This window comes from Ovis canadensis, chromosome 12, assembly GCF_042477335.2.
Source record: "Ovis canadensis isolate MfBH-ARS-UI-01 breed Bighorn chromosome 12, ARS-UI_OviCan_v2, whole genome shotgun sequence".
Lineage (NCBI taxonomy): Eukaryota > Metazoa > Chordata > Mammalia > Artiodactyla > Bovidae > Ovis > Ovis canadensis.
In genome coordinates, this window is record NC_091256.1 from 39,213,058 (window position 1) to 39,226,011 (window position 12,954).

General features: G+C 37.6%; 1 protein-coding gene and 1 non-coding gene across 9 annotated transcripts in view; one reads left to right on the forward strand and one right to left on the reverse strand.

Moving 5' to 3' along the window:
* Positions 1–12,954, reverse strand: part of ENAH (ENAH actin regulator) — a 153,485-nt gene that overhangs the window by 126,828 nt on the left and 13,703 nt on the right. The window lies entirely within an intron of this gene.
* On the forward strand, positions 5,094–5,166 carry TRNAE-UUC (transfer RNA glutamic acid (anticodon UUC)). Its single transcript has one exon. It is a non-coding gene; the product is annotated as a tRNA-Glu (tRNA).

Genomic DNA, 12,954 nt, shown 5'->3' on the forward strand with positions numbered 1-12,954 from the left:
ACTCAGGCTACATCTGAGAAGCACCCCCTTGGACAAGGTAGCCACTGAACCTGATCTCAGATGCCTCTGCTGCCTGTGGAGCCCCCTGAAGGGCAAAGTAGAACGCCAAACCTATTCCTGCCCAGCCTCTCAAGGGAAATGTCAGCTAAAACACACACCACATTGTTCCATACCATCCAACTTATCAAAATAATTAAGGGACTAAAAAGCAGAAAAAGTCAGTCATTCGCGCATGCAAAAGGGTACAGCGGTAAATGAAACCTCATCCGGGCACCGACTGCATCAAAACAGAAATCAAAAAGCAGTTGAAGGACAGAAACTAGTAGCCAGGCCTCCCTTGTCTCGAATCTAATCTCAACCACAATTATAATTCTAGGTGTGATTTAGGATAAAGGCCCAGCAGAGCTGTAAGTCAATTCTTCTTAGACTTAAAGGTCAGCATCTAAACATTCTCTGCTGCTGCTGGTTGTGGTAAAATGGACACTCCATATATTTGCAGGCTGGCATGAAAACTGGTACAACACTTCAGGAAAGCATTTGGCAATATGATTCAAGAGCTTTTAAAACTGTTTCTATTTATTCAGAGATCTAATACTATTTCTGGAAATCTATCTTAAGGAATTAGTCTGCAATTAGGAGGAAAAAAAACCCTTAGGGTTCATGAAAGCATTATTCATTATATAAAATCACTTTAAACCATACAAATAGCCATTTAAAAGGAAACAGGTAAATTACAGTGAAATATGTTACTAAAAATTCTGAACAGCTTTTTAAAAGCATAGAGAATGCAAAACATATCAAGTGAACAAATGAAAAAAGGCATCATCAAACATATATAGTAATGCACAAAAATAAAAGGAGGAAAAAAATTTTTAAGATGGTGCAACTATGAAAAGAAATGAAAAGCAAACTGACTATAGAATAAATCTGAGCAGGATGAGACCATATAAAACAGGGAAAATCAAGATCAAGGGTTCTCAAGGCAAAAATCTACTGGAATGGGGGGAGGGGCAGCACAGGATGGGGGGAAAGGTAAGTACTTCAGTTAAAGAATGAAAACAGACATAAGAGTACCTAACAGAAAGACAGCAAAATTTAAAAAAAAAAAAAAAATCCATCTCTTTGCATCAACTGATAGTTCAAATGACCACCTGCACTGCTCTTCTCCCTTTTCACTCTTGAGCACTGTTTTTTATTGTAGATTGCCAATACTACAATTAACTCCATATTATCCATGGAAAAGAAGAGCATGAATTTAGAAAATACTAAGAAGTAGATGATCCAATGCAAACTGGCTTTAGACTTTAAATGGCATCACATTAGAATTCTTTAATAATACTATAGCTTCCTGTATGTTTGTATCAAACAATCAGAAAATAATCTGCATATTCCATACACTCTATTGGAAAGAACAGCAAGGCAACTGACCCAGAAACAAGCTGAAAAGGGGAATGAAATCCTTTCTATATGATTAACCAAAAGGTTTATAATTTTTATATACAACCATAATATAATATAAACTACATCCTTTTTAAATATTCAGGGGGAAAAGTCTAAAATATGGCCAAATTAAATTTACTAAGAGTCCATAACACTGTTAAAGCATATTAATTTCACTTGAATAAACTACAAAAATTAAAAAAAAAAAAAAAAACATTGCTCCTACCACTAAAAAGAAAGTAATTCCAAAAGAGGGCAACACAGCACAGCAGCTGAGAGCACAGCGGAGCAAACTGCTGGGGTGTGTGAATTCCAGCTCCACTCACGACTAGTGCGTGTTCTTCTCTGTGCCTCGGTATTGTCACTTGGAACATAACAGAAATACTTACCTTGCAGGGTTGCTATGATGACTGAATGAGTCAATTTATCTAAAGCACTTACAAGAGGGCCTGGATTAAGTTACTAAATGGATGCAAAAGGCTATCAGTTCCAGAGATGAAGAAAGGTGATAGTTTGTACAACTATGTGGATGTACTTAATGCCATGAAACCGTACACTTAAAAATGGCTAAAAATCATAACATTTTTATTGTAATATTTTACCTCTTTTTTTAGGAAAAGGCTCTTTATCAACCACCCACTTGCTATTAAAACATTTTAATTTTCCTGGGAGAAAATACAGTAACAGATTCTACAGGAGAGTCTATGTAAGTTTAGGATTTCTATAAAAAAAATCTTTATCAACAAAGGGATGCTGATATCAACATCTGGGTCCATACTTCTCAAAACTAAATTTTAAAATAATATGTTGTGCTACTGAAAAGTTCTGATGTTCAAATTACTTAACTTGAATTTCCAAGCAAAAATTGACTCCGTGGAAGTGGCAGCACCATCCTTCTTACAGTTACAGAACAAAAATACTGCTCTAAACTGAAACTACTTGGAAACAGATCTATAAACCCTTTCTTTGAACACAAGCATTTTAGTGTATCTTCTACACAAGAACAAAGACTTCACAGACCTTAAATGCAACCAATTACAAAAAGCAACAAAAACCTTCAAATGCCTGTTTTAAAATAAAACCTTGCAAAATAGCCTGAAACCACTTCTCTCAGATTACAAAATGAGCATGTGGTGAAAGGGACAGAGAACACCAATTTACTATATACCCTGTGCTGACTGACAACGTCTGTTGCATAGCAACAAGATTCTGCAGTCTGAAAACAGCACAGAACTCCTTTTCTTGACTTGCCAAGCCTTGATTAACCCCATCAAGGCTGAGATACCAAATTTACAGAGATTACTACCAACATCGGCTTCCCACATGGCACAGTGGTAAAGAATCTGCCTGCCAGTTGCAGGAGACTCAGGAGACATGGGTTCGATCCCTGGGTCAAGAAGATTCCCTGGAGGAAGAAATGGCAACCCATATCAGTATTCTTGCCTGGGAAATTCTATGGACAGAGTCTGGCAGGCTACAGTCCACGAGGTCACAAAGAGTCAGACACAAATGATCACGCATGCACAATACTACGATCAGAATTCCAATGATATTCTAAATTCTAAAACTATAGAATCATAAGCCTAAATTCCAGCCTGTTCACAGCTTGAATGTACTGGTATGCTTTCACTCTCAATGATTCTCTATGTACTAGGATAAAACTGCTACTTAAATTCTTTTGAAAGCATCATTTAGAAGAGTCATTTTTAAAATCCTATTTAACAGCATACCACATGCCTTTTGTTCCATAATTTAAAAGAAGTAATTTGATCCTCTCAGTTTATTTTCAAAAAAATCCTAATTTATAAAACAAGGGCTATAATTTCCTAACAATTTAAATTTTCTCCTGCTTGAAATTTACTTGAAATATTTTAATGGATTTGCCTATATAGGTAACTAGTAACTTTTTTCCCCCAAAGTCTTCATCTAAAGAACAAAAATTCAAAGTCTGCAGTTTTTCTTGCCATATCTATAAATACTTGCATTATTTTGGGATATCCCTGTCTTTTGAGAAAGTTAAATGGTTGCCAAGCCCCACCTAAAAAACAGATCAAATACAGATAAAATCAATTTACAGCAGTGGTTTTCAGCCTTTTTGAAGAAGGCCCTATAAATTCATAACTTCTACCTTTAACATATTCTGACTCAGAAAAAGTGATGTAAAAGTACTTAGAATTTACTACCTTTTAGGTTAATCTATATCTTATCATAAAAGCACCTACATACTTGAAATATAACAAAGGCAGGTATCTCTGGGTTACAGACAAAGCTTGGTGCACCAAGTGGTTCAAACCAACTCCTCAAAACAATCCCACAGCTGTCCTCAGCGACCACAAATTAGAAGTCATTAATCTTCCACAAAAGTTCAAACCACTTTGAAGACATAGGGCTAAACACATACAGGTTTGGAAGTGAAACAAAGTTGGGTTTAGGGTTCTGAAACAAAGTTAGGTTCCTTCCACCCCTTATTAGCCATATCCTCAAGCAAGGCCCAGGGACGGGAGAGCCTGGTGGGCTGCCGTCTATGGGGTCACACAGAGTCGGACACGACTGAAGTGACTTAGCAGCAGCAGCAGCAAGCAAGGATACTAATGAGGGTGATACCTATTCTAGAGAGTAGCTGTAAAGATTGGAAGAAACAGTGTATAGAAGTATGAAGCACATGAGTTTCATTCCTTTCTTGTTCTTCAAAGCCTTTGTAAAATCCAGTCCAACCTGCTGCATTTCCCATACTTCCTATACAAACTCCAACAGTTTTGGATTTGATCTTAAGGATGGAAATTGAAATCTGAGAAGCAGCATTAAAAGGTAGAACAATTAGAGGCCAAAGTAATACATTAAGAGCAAGGTCTCTGGAATGATGCAGGACTTTGATTTGAACCTCAGCTGTCATTTAGACCATGTGACTTCAGACAAGTCACTTTAGCATTCTAAGCCTTGGTTTCCTCTAACGTAAAATTAGCAATGATGACACCAATCTCATGTATTCTAATTCATTAAGTGAAAAGATTCACGTGAAGCACTTAGCAGTTGCCTGGCTCGTTTTTAAATGTGCAACAGATGATAGCTAATATTTATAAACATCTACTTACTTTGGATAAGTGGAGGATATTAAAACTTGTCGTATGTAACTGGCTAGCCCATATGGCCTGTAGGAAGCATGAACAAAGGTTAGCCTCGGAGATACCACAATCTTCAGCCAAGGACTCGTGTCCTGTGCCAGGTACGTGATGGGTTTCCAGTTACTGGGCCTCTGGATCAATGAGGAAAATTTATCAGGTTTTAGGGACACAAAAGTTAATCATGAAATTTTCTTTAAAAACAATGAGTTAAGTTTGTTTTAAACACTAATACTGAACTAATTATGAAAAGGTACAACAATCTTTTCCAAAGTGTGTTTTTTCCTTTCCTTTTCACCTATGTTAAAATTCAAAGGCTGATTTTTTTCCTCTTCAGATAGTTTCTAACTTACAGACTTAAACTGACTGATTTGCAGAACACGTTTTTCTGTTTTGAACCACTTTATACTCTGTGGCTGGGTTACCGAAAACTAAAGTTTAAGTAACCAGATACAAATCTTTGGTAGTGAAAGTAGGAAACAAAACAGGAGTCACTTTTTTTCACTTAAACATAAAACATTTAAGGGAATTAATTCCTTGGTGGTCCAGTGGTTAGGACTCTGTGCTTTCACTGCAGAGGACATGGGTTTAATCCCTAGTCAGGGAACTAAGAAGATCCCACAAGCCACGTGGCACAGCAAGGAAAAAAATTTTTTTTAATGTTTTAAAATACACAGAACATATTTTTTAAATGTTTAAAAGTTATACAATAATTGCTGACATTTCAGAATTCAGAGTAGCAGTTCTCAACTAGTGTGATTTTTTTCCCCCATCCAAAATTTCACTAGGAGGAAATTTTCACTAAGGGTGAGCTACAGGCATCTAGTGGATAGAGGCAGGAGTACTACTTAACACCCTTCAACCCACAAGACAGCGCCCACAACACAGAATTTTCTGAGCCCAAATATCAATAATACCAAGACATTCATACTGTAGAGAAAAATCCCAAACTCTTTCAAAAGAACTAAGAATATCTAGTTTTCTCAGTAACGTGTTGAAAAGATTATCCTCTTCCCATTAAATGATCTTGGCACCCCTGTCAAAAATCGATGGATTCCTCTGTTAACCCGGTGGCTAACACTCCACACTCCCAATGCAGGGGGCCTGGGTTTGATCCCTAGTCAGGGAACTAAGATCCCACAAGCCTGGCCACACAGCCAAAAAAAAAATTTTTTTTTAATTGTTAAAATAAAATCAAAAATCAATTGACTGTAAACATGAGTTTGCCTCTAGGCTCTCTATTCTGTTCTATAGGGCTATATTTATGACAGCACCACACTGTTTTGATTACTGTAGCTTTGGAATAAGTTTTGATATCAGGAAGTATGAGTCCTCCAAGTTTGTTCCTTTTCAAGAGTGCTTTGGCTATTCCAGGTCCCTTGAGATGCCATACGATCCTTAGGATGAGTTTTTCCATTTCTGCAAAATTACACCACTGGGGGACTTCCCTGATGATCCAGTGGGTAAGTACCTGCCTTGCAATGCAGGGGATGCAGGTTCGATCCCTGATCAGGGAACTAAGATTCTACATGCCACAAGATAACTAAGCTTAAGTGCCAAAACTACTGAGGCCCACGTTCATGACACAACTAGACAGTCCACACGCCACAATGAAAGATTCCCCCATGCCACAACAACCAGACACAGTCAAACCGATACATAAAAAATCTTTTTAATAGATCACTGGGGTTTCGACAGGGATTGCCTGAATCTGTAGATCATCCTGGATAGTACTATCATCTTAAACACAGGAAGTCTTTCAATCCATGAACACAGAAGTTCTTTTCATTTACTTAGGTCTTAATCTGTTTCAGCAATATTTTGTTAAATTCCATCTCACTGGTTGAATTTATCCTGAGGTATTTTATTCTTTCAGATACTACTGTAAATGGAACTGCTTTCTTAATTTCCTGCTCATATTGCTCACTGCTGGTGTATAGAAACAACTGACTTGGGGGCATTAATCTTGTACCCTGCAATTTTACTGAATTCATTCATTACTTCTAGCAGTTTCATTGTGGATATTTTGCATGTATTTATCCTCCTCTGTTCAACTGACTAAAGTGAGAGATGAATGAGACCAAAGTCACGGTCTATACCCAAATGGGAGACTAAAGCAAAAGCTAATGTTGAAGTGCTAACTCCCAGTACCACAGAAGGTGACACCACAGAATCATGGCAGATACAATTAGTTAAGATGTGATCACATTGGAGTAATCTGGGCCCTTAATCCAGTATGACTGGTCTCCTTAAAGAGAGAAAAATGCCATGTGAAGACAGACACACACAGAAAATACCGACTTATGACAACAGAAGCAGAGATTAGAGTGAGGCACCTCTAAACCGAGACATGCCAAGGATCGCCAGCAAACACCAGAAGCTAGAAGAGGAAGGGAAGGAGTTCCGCGTCAAGACTGTGACATAGAAACTGAGTTTCCACACTACTGGCTTGCCCTACAAACTCCAGACTCAAGATGCAAAACCAACTCTTGTCTGAATTTCCAGTGTGCCAGTTTGCCTTACAAATTTCCTTCTAATCAGCCCCCACAGTCATGGAAGTCAATTCCTTTAAATGAATGAATAAATAAATATTGGTTCAATTTCTCTAGAGAATCTTGACTGATACAGAAATTACGGAAGCATTTAGGAAAATGAGGGAAAGAGGAGATCTGGCAGTCACAAAAAATACACTGTCTACTTCATCATTGTACTTCATGATCTGTATTAAAACCTTATTGAATTAGCTTCTAATTTAGTACTTTTTACAGAGTCAGAAAGAAATACAACAGTTAATCTGTTAAAGAGAAACAGGACCGCTGACTGGGTGATAGAATACTTATTTACCTAAGGTTTCCAGCTAGGAAAACATACAGATACACAGACATACAACTTGTGTTGTTCCTTATAGTTTCAAGTACGTATTATATTGTTTTATCCAAATACCATTACCATCACTTACCCATACCCACACCTACTTAACTTTATAAAAACACACTGTTTAATATTAAGTTGCTCAAAGTACCCTAATACAGTTGAAAATCAGATGATTTATCTAGAAAATTAAAATGAGGACTAAAACAATCAATAATCATAAGTTTAGTTTATATATATATATATATATATATTTTTTTTTTTTTAAGTTACTGGAAGTCCCTGATTGTACCCAGCATGCTATGAAGTGCTTATGGAAATGTACCAGGAGTAAAGGGAGCCCACACTTGATTTTTGAAGGAAAATTTTAGGTCTGAAGTACCAAACAAGCTGACTGGTCAACAGATGATCTGAGTTCAATAAGAGACTTAGCCAGGAGTGATTACTAGAAGATGTAAACTAGCAGAGGAAATTGAAGCAAGAGTGAGACTGAGTGAGCACAGAGAAGGCAGCTTTCCAGAAGACAGAACAAAAGTAATGAGACCAAAATTCCACCAGAACCTCTGGGGAACAAAAAGCAGACCACTGTGAAATGAATTCACATGAGTATGGACAGGCACAGCTGGAATGTTTTGCAGAGGACCCTGAATGCCAGGTTGAGACAGCTGTGTGCTGCAGAGTGCAAGTGAAAGTTTCTTAGAAGTTTGGGAAGAATAGCTGGCCCAGTACAGACCAAGCATATGGAGGGAAGGTTAAGAGTGGCCACTGGGGGAGAAATGAGGCTTGCTTCCAATGATGCAAATAACAATTCCACAGCTCAGGGGGTCTGTTTTTTAAAAATTCACCTTAAGAAATTTAAAACACTTTAAAATAACACATTCTCTAGGACTTTAACTAGCTCCTTGCTTTTAGAGGGCCTAAAATCAGAAGTCTTTCACACTAAAAGTTAAAGGGACTTTCTTGGCAGCACACTGGGTAACAATCTCCTTCCAATGTAGTGCATGTGGGTTCAACCCCTGGTCGAGGAACTAAGATCCTACATGCCATGCCACAACTACTGAGCCAGTGCACTCTAGAGCCCACACTCTAGACCCAATGAAGCCAAACAAATAATTCTTAAAAACAGACTTCTCTGTAGTTAAGAATCTGCCTGCCAATGCAGGGGACACAGGTTCGATCCCTGATTCAGGAAGATCCCACATGCCACAGAGCCACTAAGCTCGTGTGCCACAACTATTAAGCCCATGAGCCCCAGAGCTCATGTTCTGCAACAAGAAAAGAAACCACAATGAGAAACCCAAGCACAGCAACCAGAGTAGCCCCTGCTCACCACAACTAGAGAAAGCCCTCAGGGAGCAACAAAGACCCAGCGCATGTTTACAACAGCTAGGACGTGGAAGCAACCAAGATGTCCATCGGCAGAGAAATGGGTAAGAAAGCTGTGGTACATATGCACAATGGAATGTTACTCAGCTATTAAAAAGAACGCATTTGAGTCAGTTCTAATGAGGTGGATGAAACTGCAGCCTATTACACAGAGTGAAGTAAGTTGGAAAGAAAAACACCAGGACAGTACATTAACGCATATATATGGAATTTAGAAAGATGGTTAATGACGACCCTATATGCGAGACAGCAAAAGAGACACAGATGTAAAGAACAGACTTTTGGACTCTGGGAGAAGGCGAGGGTGGGATGATTTGAGAGAATAGCGTTGAAATATTTATATTATGTGAAACAGATGACCAGGCCAAGTTCAGTGCATGAAACAGGGCACTCGAAGTTGGTGCACTGGGACAACCCAGAGGGATGGGATGGGAAGGAAGGTGGGAGGGCGGTTGGGACAGGGGGACACATGTACAACTGTGGCTGATTCAAGTCAATGTATGGCAAAAACCACCATGATATTGTAAAGTAATTAGCCTCCAATTAAAATAAATTTTTTTAAAAGACCCAGTGCAGCCAAAAATTCTTTAAAAAAAAAAAAAAGTTAAAATGGCAAAAGAACATTCAGCAGCTCAAATTTTATTTTTTAAAAAAGGTTATGGTACAACACAAAGAAAACAATACACTAAATCGAGTGTACAAGAATACACTAAATCCATAAATTTTCTAAATGCACTAAGGCAAACCACAAAACAAGGCAATGGATTATTAACTCCATATGGCAGAGAGAGAAACTGAGACTGGGGACAGCCAAGGTCCCAAAGTCGGTAAAAAGCAAAACGTCTTTGAAGCCAACGATGATTCTATTAGACCTGCCTATCTCCTTCTAAAATGAAAACATCTTGAAAAGCTTCCATATCCAGAGGACTATAAAAAGATGACAGAGGAATTTCCCTTAAAGTAGATGCTTTGAACAAAATAATAGATGGATTTAACAAAATACTTCACTAAAGCAACACAAAATAACATCGGCAAGCTGCTATAAATAAAAGGCATATATACTAGAGAAAAACCTCAAACATTATTTACACATGACATTATTTAGAAAGGAATCAAACAAAAATAGATGAAAGTCTACCTTCGCAATGTGTGAAGTCGCTTTAGTCGTGCCCAACTCTTTGTTATTCCACGGACTATAGCTACGAGGCTCCTCTGTCCATGGGATTTTCCAGGCAAGAATACTGGAGTGGCTTATCATTTCCTCTTCCAGGGAACTTTCCCAACCCAGGGATTGAACCCACACCTCTTAGTTCTTCTGTATTGGCAGATGGGCTCTTTACCACTACCGATTAATGCCTCCACCCCCACTAACTGTAAGCATAAGGGAATGGGTATGTCCATGTACATCTTTTACTTTTTTATAACTGGCTTTTGAGGATTCATCTTATTGAGCCATTTTACTAACTTTGGAATCACAGAGCAAGAAGATTCACACAGGAAGTAGGCAATGAAAAGGAAGAGTCTGGTCTTCATTCTAAGAGCCACTGAAGTGTTTTAGACAAGACACTGAGCTGATAAATCTAAATTTCAGGAAGATCTGACTATTGCACAGATCACAGATTGTATGGGGTGATACACCAAGGCAATAAATTAGAATATCCAGCAACACATGTAAAAATGTAATACAGGACAAATATGGCTTGGGGTCTTAGTATGATTCATTGCTGATTCCTAACTTGCCAGGCTGCCCAGGGAAGCAAAATCATCCTAACACATACACACCAGAAAAATGAATGAACTAACCACTTATAAAATTCAACCCTGTCAAACATTCCTCCTAAGGTGACAGCAACCCGTCAGTTCACTTTCTTTACCTGTCAGTCTCTCAATGACGGCAGGTATCTCAATGACACAGCAACACAATGAGTACCAAGGACAAAGTTGAAGTGCAAGCCTTCCAAGAGATGCAGGGCTCTTCAAAGTTACTAAAAATGATGAGAACTGTTTCCAACTACTCGCAAAGCCACTGGCAGAAGTGAACGCTGGAGAGGGACCCTGACTTGGAAGGAATGTTAAGGGCACTTAATGGGGTGATAAGTATGTTCTGTATCCTGACCTGGGTGGTAGTTACACAGATGAGTATATGTAGTAAAAATTCATCAACCTGTAGATATACATATGATTAACAATTTAGCTGTATGTAAATAATACCTTAAGAAACGCAGAAAAGGAGCAAAAGACGACCCTTCCTCCCATGAAGAAATCAGTGGTTCCGAACGTGAAGCCTAGAAATCCCGTGCCCTGCTTGCTACCAGTGTGAAGATTAAATGGATACTCAGGATGGCAAAATGTACCTGGGTTCTCAAAGACATCTGTGAGCCACTGAGTGGAGTGGGCCTGGACCCCACTCTTTCTCTAGACTTTCAGTTACGTAAGATGGTAAATGTTCTTCATGTTGAAGTACTTTGAGTCTGTACTTGCAGCTAAAAGCATCTGAACAGACACCATCAGCAAATAACTGGAGAAAACTAATCAAGACGAGATAATAGGAGGTCAAAAACAAAAAATCTGAAAATATAAGTAAAGCCCTGGAGCTCTGCTAATAAAGCCCTTGAATATTTTCACAAAAATGACTTTCTTTAGGATCATACTAGAAAAGTCCATCATAACATGAACTATATAGTACAGTTTCATACCATCTTGCAATTTTTAAAGAAAAATTATGTGAAACAAGCAACCAACACGTGATTTATTCTTCTTCCATCTTAAGAATTTAACACACAGTAGCAACCGTAACATGAATGTTTCCATAATTTTGTTTCATTTTTCAAGATTAAACCAAATAAAGCCTTTTCTCCCCACCCCTGCTATCTCTGAAATGTGCCTCCTATTCTAGGTCAATTCATTCTACATGGCCTTGTTCTTAGAAAATAAAGAACCCTTATATGACGAAATCACAAAGAAAAATATTCACTCACACATCAACATTTAGGAAAATTCAAACCCAGACCTCAGTTCATAAAAGTGAATCATTACAGAGAGACCCTAGGACACTGGTTAAAAGCACAGCTCTGGACTCAGTGCCTGGGGCGTAATCCCAGTTCACTGTTTACCAGCGGGCAGCCCTGGGCAAGGCTCTCAGCCCTCGGAGATTCATCTTTCTCACCTACCACAGGAGGCTAACAACTGTTTCTGCCTTGTAAGTTGTAAAGGGGAGTATTAAATGATTATATGGGAAGTATTTCAGGCAGTAAGTACTCAGTAACTGTTAGCTATTACATTTCAAAATCTAAGAAAACTGAGGAATATAAATGCCAACACTGGAAATTAGTTATTAGAGAAGGAAAACTCAAAATCAAAAGCTTTACATTTAAATGTAAGTATATATGTTAAATAAAATTAAGACAAAGAAAAATGAGAACAGATATATACTTAGAGCAAAAATGAGCTGAAAATTTAATTTCTAAATATAGAAGTTTTTAAAGGTACAATATCAAACCTACTAAACTATAAACTAAAGTACTGCCGCACTTTACTAAAGATAAAATTTAAAAATCTGAATACATAGAGACAAAAAAGAACAGAAAATTCCATATTATAAAGGGGTCAATTCCCCCAGCCATATTAATCCATTAATTTAACACAATTCTAATTAAAACTCCAATAGGTTTGGGACTGCAATTTTTTATTTCATTTTTGCTTTTATTGATGAAATGACTCTAAAACTAATCTAAAGGAATGTATCAAATAGAATAGCAAATAAAATTTTGAAAAACAATAAATGAACAGCAACTTTCCTTTCTAGATATTAAAATATACTATAGAATCAGAGTAATAAAGACAGTGAGGTAATAGCCTAAAATTAGACAAATAACTAATGAGTCAAATAACAAGTGTTATTATGACATTAATAATAATGTTAACACATAACAAAACAGGGCTAGGTATTTATGAGAATTCAGTATACAATGAATATGACATTTCAAATAAACGGGAAAAGATGGATTATTCAACAAATGATGCTGACAACTAAATGTTTGATATTTAGTCAAGTACTAACCTCCCATCTTGCACCACGATAAATTTCGAGTGGCTTAAATTTAAACACAAATGAAACCCAAAAGTAACAGAAGAAAAT